At 40.8% G+C, this 9892-nt stretch overlaps 1 protein-coding gene and 1 non-coding gene across 2 annotated transcripts in view; both read right to left on the reverse strand.

Moving 5' to 3' along the window:
- Positions 1–9892, reverse strand: part of Ntn4 (netrin 4) — a 113713-nt gene that overhangs the window by 87511 nt on the left and 16310 nt on the right. The gene's annotated exons all lie outside the window — the stretch shown is intronic.
- On the reverse strand, positions 2182–2344 carry LOC111817456. The gene has a single exon (XR_002821653.1). It is a non-coding gene; the product is annotated as a U1 spliceosomal RNA (small nuclear RNA).

Raw genomic sequence — 9892 nt, forward strand, 5'->3', positions numbered from 1 at the left:
CATTGAAACCCATATTTATTTATTTATTTGAGAGAGAGAGAGAGAGAGAGAGAGAGAGAGAGAGAGAGAGAGAGAGAGAGAACAATAGCGAATGCATTTGAGAAAATTAGGAAGAAGATGGGAAACTTAACTGAGTTTGGCTGGATAAAATACTTCTGAAAGATTGGCTAGAGTAAGAGACAATTTGCAAGGTTTCAGGAAAGAATATAGGATGAGGAAACAGGCAAGAATGCCACGACTGAAAAATCTCAACAATTTGTTTACAGGCACTGGGAGACATGGCTTGTTTATCAATCTTGGCTATCATGAACAAAAGCACCATGAACATTCACAGAGTCATTATAAAAGCATAAGTCATCACTTTTCATGGGGACTTAGAAGAGGAAGTACTAGGTTGTATGGTCATACATGCGTATGAGGAATCCTCAAGGTTTTTTACAAAGTAGCTGTATTCTTCTGTATTTCTACCAACAATGCAAGATAACAGCTTCAGTTGCTCTGCAGCCTCACCAACACTTGCTATTGTCTGACTACTTGATTTTAGCTTTCATAGTGAATATAAGCTGCATCCCACTGGGATTCTTTTTTTTTTTTGTGTGTGTGTGTGTGTGTGTGGACAGCTCAGCCAACCCTGGGGGCAAGGCTGGCGTGGCATGTGGTGCTGGGGATCAAACTGCAGTCCCTGCACTTGCCTAAGCAGGCACTTTAGACCGCTGAGCTATCTTGCCAGGTCTAGCTCAGTTGTTCCCCATGAAACAGCTCCCCGCTTGGAATTTAATGTGCATTTTCCTGTGGAATGTCTTTTCATGTGTTTGACATACATCTTTAGGGAAATATCTATTCAAATCTTCCACCCACTTTTTAATTCCTATTGACTTATGAGTTCTTCGTGAATTATTATATAAAGAAACATTCAGGCACATGACTTGCAAATATTTTCTTGCAAATAAATCTGAAGCTTGCCTTTTCTCTTTTATTTCAACTTCAATAACTTCATTGGGATTGTCTTGGTAGCATAATGCATAATTATGTGAAAATTCCACAGGCATTGGAGAAAAAGGATGTATTTTCTGTTTTTCAGTTATTAATTTGTCTATGAGATTTATTTGTTGAGCCATATTAATCAAGTCTGCATGTCCTCATTTACTCACATTTCTGCATGTAAGTTGCACATAATATTTACATGACGTTGGCACACACACACACAGCACATGTTCATGAACCTTTTCCTCTTTTCCTTCCCCTTTTCCTCTCTTGACCCCCTCCCCATCTGAGAAAGATCTAGCTCTCTACTTCCTTAACAGTATTTTAAAGGCCATGATTTTAAATTTTACCAAGTTTAATTTATCCATATATTCTTTATATGGCTTGTATTTTTGTTTCCCATCTATGAAATGTTTGCCCAACTCAAGGTCATATATATTTCATTCTAGAATTTAACAACCAGATCTTACCTTCAGATTTTATATGGAGTTAATTCTTCTGTATGTTGTGAACTAACTGTTGAGTTTATTATTACTTTTAAGTCTCACATGTGGGTGCCTAATTATTCCAGCACCATTCATTAAGAAGATGTTCTTTCTTCATTGGGTTGTCACGGCAACTTTGCTGGGTGTGTTTTTCTTTACCTTTCTGTTGACTGAGGCTTATGGAGTGTCTTAGCTCTCTGGATTTATAGTTTTCATCCAGTTTGGAGAAAGTTTTCCTGTTCTTCCTTCAAATGTTTGGTTTTTGTTTTGTCCTCTGTTTCTCTTTTTAGAATCAGTTACTAGATACGTGTTAGAACATTTGCTACTGTCCTCCATCTCACTGCCTCTCCTTTCTCTCTGAGCACCATTACAGTTTCTCGTGTTATGTCTTCAAGTTCACCTGGGCTTCTTCTGCTGTATCTGATTGGATGTCCATCCTGTGTTGTATGTTTTTAGATGTTGTTTCTCATTTTCAGAAGTTCCATTTGGATCTTTTCTGTATCTCCCGTTTCTTTGGCACGTTCGTGTTTTCTTGAACATAGGAAGTATATTCATGATAGTTGCTTGCATGCCCCACATCTGCTAATTCTTCCAGTTGGATCAATTTTGGGGATATTTCTCTTCACTGATTTTTTTTCTGGAGTCATATTTTCATGCCTGATAGTTTTCGACTGGACATTAGACATTATTATTTTTTTTGTGTGTGTGTTTTTAGGGGACAGTGTAAACGCAGTCCACCACTACCACAAATTACGTAGTTGAGTTTCCCACATCTGGGGAGATCGTAGGGGCCAGCACATCTGGAGTGCAGTGGACGAGTCTCGACCTGGGAAAACCACCACTGTGATCATGGTACTTCCCCTGCCAGTAAGTCTGTAAATTGTGTGTTCTTACTTGCTGGATTTTGATATGTTTCTCTAAGAAAAATAGACTTTGCTCTGACATGGTGCAGGCGGACCCTTTTGAGGACTGTTCTTTTTTTTTTTCCATAATTTTATTGAAAAACAAATAGCAATGAGACAGTTTCAAATCAAATTGGTAGGACAGTTTCAATAATTAACACACTGCATACTCTCTTCCTAGTGGTTATTTGCTGTACAAGATGCAGGAACGATATCCTATTTACAAACACTATTACAACAAATCCCTCTATTCATTAAGAGAATGTAACTATATATCTATCTTAACCATTTTGAATACACAGACACAAAATGGACTTTCATCTGTATCCCCTTTTCTGTTTAGTTCCATCATTTGAATATTATAGGCATGTTTGAGGACTGTTCTTAATATCTGCTAGGACACTTACTATTGTAGCATCCTTTGTTCTAGGTCTAGCGTAACTCTGCTGCTAAGGCTTTCCGAGGACCCTTTCTAGGACTCTGCCTGGTGCTGACCTATTCTGAGGTCTTTCCAGTCTAAATGGTAGGAAGATGAATTATTCCAAGTTTTCTGAGAATACAAGGAATTGTTTAGCTCTTACTTTCTGGAATTCTTCCTTCACTCTTGTAGATTTTTAGCTCCCATATATGCAGCTAAGTATTTAGCCAGAAAGTTGAGGAGACCTTTGCACAGATCTCCAGACCTCCCTCTCCCCACTGATCTGCCCCACAAATTCTAGCCATCTTGGCTTCCTTGAGCACTCTGTCTTCTTTCAGTGGGACCACTGGACGCTGTGTCTCCCTACCCACTGTGGCTTAGAAATGTCCCCACCAGTAATGTGAGGCAGCCCTAGGGCTTACCATACTTGATTTTTTCTTTCTTTTGTTCTACCTGTGTCTAGTGCCTGAAAACAACTGTATCACCAAGTTTGCCTGGCTTTGTAGTTTTCATAATTTTTAAAAAATGTACTTAGTGCTGGGTCTACAGGGTCTCACTACACAGATCAGACTAGTAGTGATCCTCCTGTTTTCAGCCTCCCAAGGGCTGGGATGACAGGCACGTGCCCAGTCTCAATCGCTGTCTCAGCAGCCTCAGGGGCGGGGCCGGCAGGACACACTGGGATGGAACAGCAGTCCCTGCATCTGTGTAAGCAGGCACTTTAATCCGCCGAGCTATCTGGCCAGCCCCCTGTAGTTTTAAGTAGTAGGAGAGTAATGCCATTTCAAATTGACAACATTTAGGCTGTTGCAATTTATTACATGTCAGAAATGAGACAAAAGGAAAAACCTAGCTGATTTTAAGGATATCGCTTTGAATACTTTTATTTAATTTAATTAATTAATTTATTTTTTTGATACTGGGCATCGAACTTGGGACCTTGCCAGGTAGGCACTTATGCCACTGAACTATCTTCCCAGCCCTGAACACTTTTTTTTGGAATACTTATTCCCTCTGTTTTCTACTTCCCTTTTCTCCCTAAAGGATAAAGGATTCTACTTGAGATTTTTCCCTTCAGCAAACAAAAGTTGCAGCGATTGCCTTGCACGTGATTTGCACGAGGACCATTCTCAGCGTCTACAGAGTGGGCTGCAGACACTGCTTTTCCCCCGAAGTAGAGGAAAATTACAGCAACTCTGTGAAGAAACTTCCCTTACTGAGCTTAAAGCTCTCAGGTTTTCATTATGGCCCTGCTATCATTTAACATGATCAGAAGAAAGCTGTTTACACTCTTTGGTGCCTCAGTCACGTAACTATGATCTGAAGGTATTTTAATGCGTAACGTGAAGTCATGGGTACGGTAAAAGTGATTTTTTTTTTTTTTTTTCTGAGGCAGATGATAGTGACTACAAAAGTCATCTTTGGTTTCCATAAAAATACAGACAGACAAATATACATGGTTGAAGACAAACATTTTCCTTGCCTGAGTGCCACAGAAAGCCACAATTGTCACACCTGAATCTGACATTAAAACTAGTTTTTTTTTTTTTTTTTTTTTGAACATGTGCAGGCCTATTGGGGGATTTCCTTAATGCAAACTTCCTTTAAAATGCACTTTAAATTTTCATTAAAGAGACTTTATCAGGAAGAACTAAATGTCCTGATTAAAGATTTTTTTTTTTTAAATTTATTTAGAAAGCAAACTTTACACGCAGTCACCTGGTGGGGAGATCTGGCTACCAAATGAATAGGCTTCAAAGGGCCCCTAAGCCACAGATAAATATTTGCTGTTACTCTAGTACTAGGCAGGACTGGGCTACTTTATCCTTCACTTGTAAGAGTCCTTGGAGAGAAGTATTAATTACGGCCAGGGAACGTTTTCCCACTAGAGATTAATCTCACATGCCTTTTACCAGTAAGTTCCAGTCTGAAGTATGAGGATTAATTTCAGGAGTGGCATTAAGGAAGACAATTGAAACCTAAATTAGGAAGAAAGACTTGCAGAAGTAAAGAGTAGTCTTTTAAAAGTAAAATACATATATGATATGCTCTACTTTGTCTTGCATGTGCTGAAGTATAATCAATCAAACTGAAAGAGAGATAGGTCTAATTCACATGATTCACAAGGAAGACAGAAATACTACAAAATTAGTCTATGTTTTCTTCTGCTCACAACTGAATAATAACAAATAATAATTACTAAAAAGTTCTGTGTTAGGCTAGAATCTACCCCCTGTGACTTCTATTATTATTATTATTATTATTATTATTATTATTGTCCAGCTCAGGGCCTTGAGCTTGCCAGGCAGGTGCCTATGCTGCTGAGCTATATCCCCAGCCCTATCCCCTGTAACTTCCAATGTTGACCTTAAAGCTATATAAAATAAGTTCATTCCATCTTCTACATGGAAGCCTTTCAAATATTGAAGGCAGGCCATCAACTCAACTCTCAGTTTCTAGATAAAATATCTGCAGTGTCTTAAGTCACATAGAGTCTAAACCGTTCACCACCCTGGGCTGAGTTAAAAATGGCCTGTTTCATTGCTATGCATAAGCTAAAGAGTATTTTCTAGGTGTTTTTCTCTCTATAATATCAAGCAAATTCTAACCTCTATTTCTGATTTTGCTATTTTTAATTTTATTATTTTCAATCCACCTGAATTTTAAAGGATTTTGGGTAACTCAAGCAACAGTCAGATAAAAAGCTCTCTTGTCATCTCATTACAGCTATTGGGGAAGAAACTGAATTGACTGCGTGGAAAGGGGAAACGACCTGTTTCACCCATCCAAGTACTACCTAGGCCTGGCCCACTTAGCATCCAAGATCAGAGGAGATTGGGCATGGTCAGGGTGCTGTGGCCGTCCACGAAGCATGCTGTTTCTGTGACGCTGTTGATGTCACCTCTGTGCCTCCAATCATGGTGAAACAAGGATGCTCTGCTGTCCTTCAGCAGGAAGGGACAAGCTTGCTTCCACAACTGAGTCAGTGTAGCAAAAGCATCTGTGTGTGCTTCTATGACACCTGTCATTGCCATATTCGAACATGAGAAAGGAATATTTCTGGTCACATGCCAGCTAAGTGGACAGGAACCTGGCAGGTACAGCTGAGGAGACGGGAGGGCAGCAGCAGTCTACACATTCGGTAGAAAACGGAATTCGTTTCCCTGTCCCCTCAGCCATGGAAGCGACTGGCTGAGCAGGAGATTAAAGTGGCCTTGAGGACCGCAGCCGCAGGGTCAGCCCCTCTGCGACAGCCTCCTGTGGGAGCCCCAGCTCAGAGGCTGCTCACGGTGTCTGCTTGACCCTCTGGACACAGCCTGGTGCTCTGTGAAGTGGGCTTTTGAAGGAGGAGCACTAGAAAGAATCAGAAATAATATATCATTGAACTCCTGGCTGGGACTTTCCATGTGTGCCTGGCACATGTTTTGTGAAGTTTTTAGAAAGCAGGTGTGTATGGGTTCTGGTTACACAGCCGCAGGTTGGTAGTCTTTACTTTTTGAGAAGTGTAAGTAGATCGTAGGCAGAAAGAAAGATATACTTCAAGGGAATGTTTATCGGGTGAATACTGCAAATTGATCATCTTTTTAACAGGTTCTGACTTCCTAATTTAAAGGGCTTGAATAAGATTTAATTGAGATCTTAAAACTATACTATTTTAAAAGTCCATTAATTTTTTTTTTTTTTTAACATGTCTAACTGTGTAGCCTAGGTTGGTCTCGAACTCACAGCGTGTCTCGGCTGGCCTTGAATTTGCAATCCTCTCCTTCCACCTCCTGAGTGCTAAGATTAGAGCGTGCACCACCACACCCAGGAAAAGTCCATTAATCTTAACAAACTGGTCAAATAAAATTACAAAAAGTGTAAAACAAAGTCCAGGGAAGGAACTGAGAAGAGGGTGAGGAGCCTGACTCTGCATGCTCACCCCAAGCTCCCTACAGAGCAGGCTCTTCAGCAAGGTAGGTATAGGTGGACCCTTTCAGTTTTGATAAGACATTTCACTTTAGGTTCATATTTTTATCATAACACTGCCATCTAAAAGTATCTTGAAGAAGGCAATTCCTTATCATGTACTTGACATTCATAGTATTTTAAAGGAATTTATTTTTATTTATTTATTTATTTATTTTTGGCGGAACCAAGGATTGAACTCAGGCCCTTGTGCTTGCCGGGGAAGCGTTTATTCCAGTGAGCCATCTTCCCAGCCCCTTAAAGGAATTTAAAAAGTCACAACAGATAGAACTAAATAGACCCAAAGCCCATGCATTATTCTTTCTCATCTGTTTCGTTCAACTTTCTCTAATCCTTCCCTCTCTGTTATCACCTGGCTAACAGTGTGGCTGGGCTACTGCTTTAATAAAAAGAATATAATTCTTTACATTTGCTTTATCTGCTATTCAGTGACCAAGATTGATAACTAAATGCATGTCTGAAAGTGCTGAGTTAAAAATGTAGATCCTCAGCACTGTTGGGAACATTGGCAGACGACCAAAGTTAGTACAAGAAGTTTCTAGCTTACAACTGGTTCGTGTTCTAGAAATGTAGGTCAGTTGTCTGGATTTCAGATTACACCTTCCGTTTCTCTTTTTCATTCTGGTATCCCCAGAGCCTAGAGGGTGCCAGACTCATCATGGGTGCCCAGGTATCCTCTGAGTAGTTAGACGACTAGCCCAAAGCACCTCGTCCTCTAATAATGTAATGGGATTTTGTTGCTAGTAATTAGTATTTATTTAGCACTTAGCCATTTATGAAATACCTTCAAATGTGCCTTATTCTAGGCTGTCTCAAACTAACCCAATTTATTTTTTTAATAAGTCATTCTGAGTCACATGACTGTTGTGAGAGACCCAGAATGCTTTTTTTTTTTTTTTTTAAATGTATTTAGTACAGGTCTACAGCGTCTCACTACACAGATCAGACTCCTAGTGATTCTCCTGTTTTCAGCCTCCCAAACACTGGGATTACAGGCCCATGCCACCATGCCCACTCTCAATCGATGTCCCATTGCGCGCCAGGGGCGGGACCAGTGCGGCACAGTGGGTATCAAACCCCAATCCCTGCATCTGCTTAAGCAGGCTCTTTAATCTGCTGAGCTATCTGGCCAGCCCACACTGACCCAATTTAAACGTGAAGACCCTAGAATGAAGAGACAGTTATTGGATCCTAGAGTGAAGAGGTGGCTACACTGGAAGTTCAAGAATGGAATTGGAGTGACAGCAGTGTAAGTAGAGAAGGAATGCAAGAGTCAGAGGGAAAATGGCAAAACCTGGGAATGAGACAGATATTAGGCTCCTACTCCTATCCACACTTCACCTGGCAATATTATAATGTAGAGATGAAAATGCTATCCATTAGTACAGAGAGGATGGAGCAGACACCAGGAGTAAGACTCATCACTCTTTCCTCCAACCTTTTTTTTTAATCTTCAGACAGTGAAGGATCTTCCTTACATTTAATGGCTGAGAGGAAGGGCAGCTCCCTTCGAGGTGGCAAGAACAAGATTCTCCCAACTAGTCAGCCACAAAGTGAGGGTGCCTGCTTAGCAAGCGGGAGGAACTGCCCTCCTCTGCTAGTGGAATAGCTGTATGGAAAGGATTTTCCCCCTTTCCTCCTCCTCTTCCTCCTCCTCCTCCTCCTCTTCCTCCTCTTCCTCCTCCTCCCCTTCTTCTTCTTCTTTTTCTCCTTCTCTTCTTCTTTTTTTCCCATAATTTTATTGAGAAACAAATAGCAATGAGACAGTTTCAAATCAAATTGGTAGGACAGTTTCAATAATTAACACATTGCATACATTCTTCCTAGTGGTTAACTGCTGTACAAGATGCGAACATGATATCCTATTTACAAACACCATTAGAACAAATCCCTCTATTCATTAAGAGAATGTAACTATATATCTATCCTAACCACTTTGAATACACAGATACAAAATGGACATTCATCTGTATCCCCCTTTTTTGTTTAGTTCCGTCATTTGAATATTATAGGTGTGTTAACTCAGCAAAATACTCTAGAAGAGTCCAGTAGCCCATAATAGTATTGGGTGTTCCACTTGACTGGCAATGTCAGAAATTGTTGACTTGAGTCCCCTACAGCTCAACTTCCTTCTTCTCCTTCTCCTTCTTCTTTCTCCTTTTCCTCCTTCTCTTTCTCTTCCTCCTCCCCCTCATTCTCCTCTTCTTCAGTTTTGGTTGGAGAATTGAACTCAGGACCTTGCACTTGCCACGCAGGCCCTGAGGAATGTGGCTGGGCTAGTGCCGAGCTGTATCCCCAGCCCAGAAAGAATTTTCTTAAGTCACATCTTGTGTATTTAGAGCTGGCCGGGGCATGAGAGAGTCTTGACACAAACCTCTGATTTGCATGTGAACCTTCTCTAGAACATTTTCACTGGGATTATTTGACCTCTGCTGGAACATTTTACAGGGTGGGTACCTGGAGAGAACTCACTTTGTGTTTGGTTGTATCTGGATTTTTAGGAAGTCTTCCTCTGGTCGCACTCTTGCCTTTGGAAGCCATCAGAGCCCATTTAATCCCTCTTTAAACATCTGAAGAATGCTAGCAATTCCTCAACATCCATAAATCCTCTCATAGGCAAAATATCCCAAGTTAATTGTTCATTATACAAGCAACAAGGTGCCCGACTGATCTCCCCAGCTCTGCTCAGCTTTCTCAAAACAGGAGTGTCTCAACCTGAGTGCCATATTCCAGCCTTGTGCAGGCCAGAGAAGGGGACAGAAAGACCATTCTCTCCTTTTGTGGGACATTGTTCTTCTGCTAACACGGCCAAAGGTTGCATTCACTTTTTTGGCAGCCGTGACGTGGTTGACTCACACTGAAATGATCACCAGCTAAAACGCGTAGGTCTTTCCATCTCATGAACAGCTGTTAAGTCCCACCTCTCTGGCAGTAGTACAGCTGATTTTTTTTTTTTTCAAAAAAGAAATTTACATGTATCCCTATTAGGTTTCATCTCCTGTATTTTGCTTGGTGATCTTTCACACTATTCCCCCAGCTTTCTCTCTTAACAGTTCTGATCATGTTATCCCTACCCAGAAGAACTGTGGATGTGTCTCTACTGCCCATAAGGGCAAGTCCAAAGTAAGTGACAC

The sequence above is a fragment of the Octodon degus genome, unplaced genomic scaffold, assembly GCF_000260255.1.
Source record: "Octodon degus isolate 3935 unplaced genomic scaffold, OctDeg1.0 scaffold00004, whole genome shotgun sequence".
In the NCBI taxonomy this organism is placed as follows: domain Eukaryota; kingdom Metazoa; phylum Chordata; class Mammalia; order Rodentia; family Octodontidae; genus Octodon; species Octodon degus.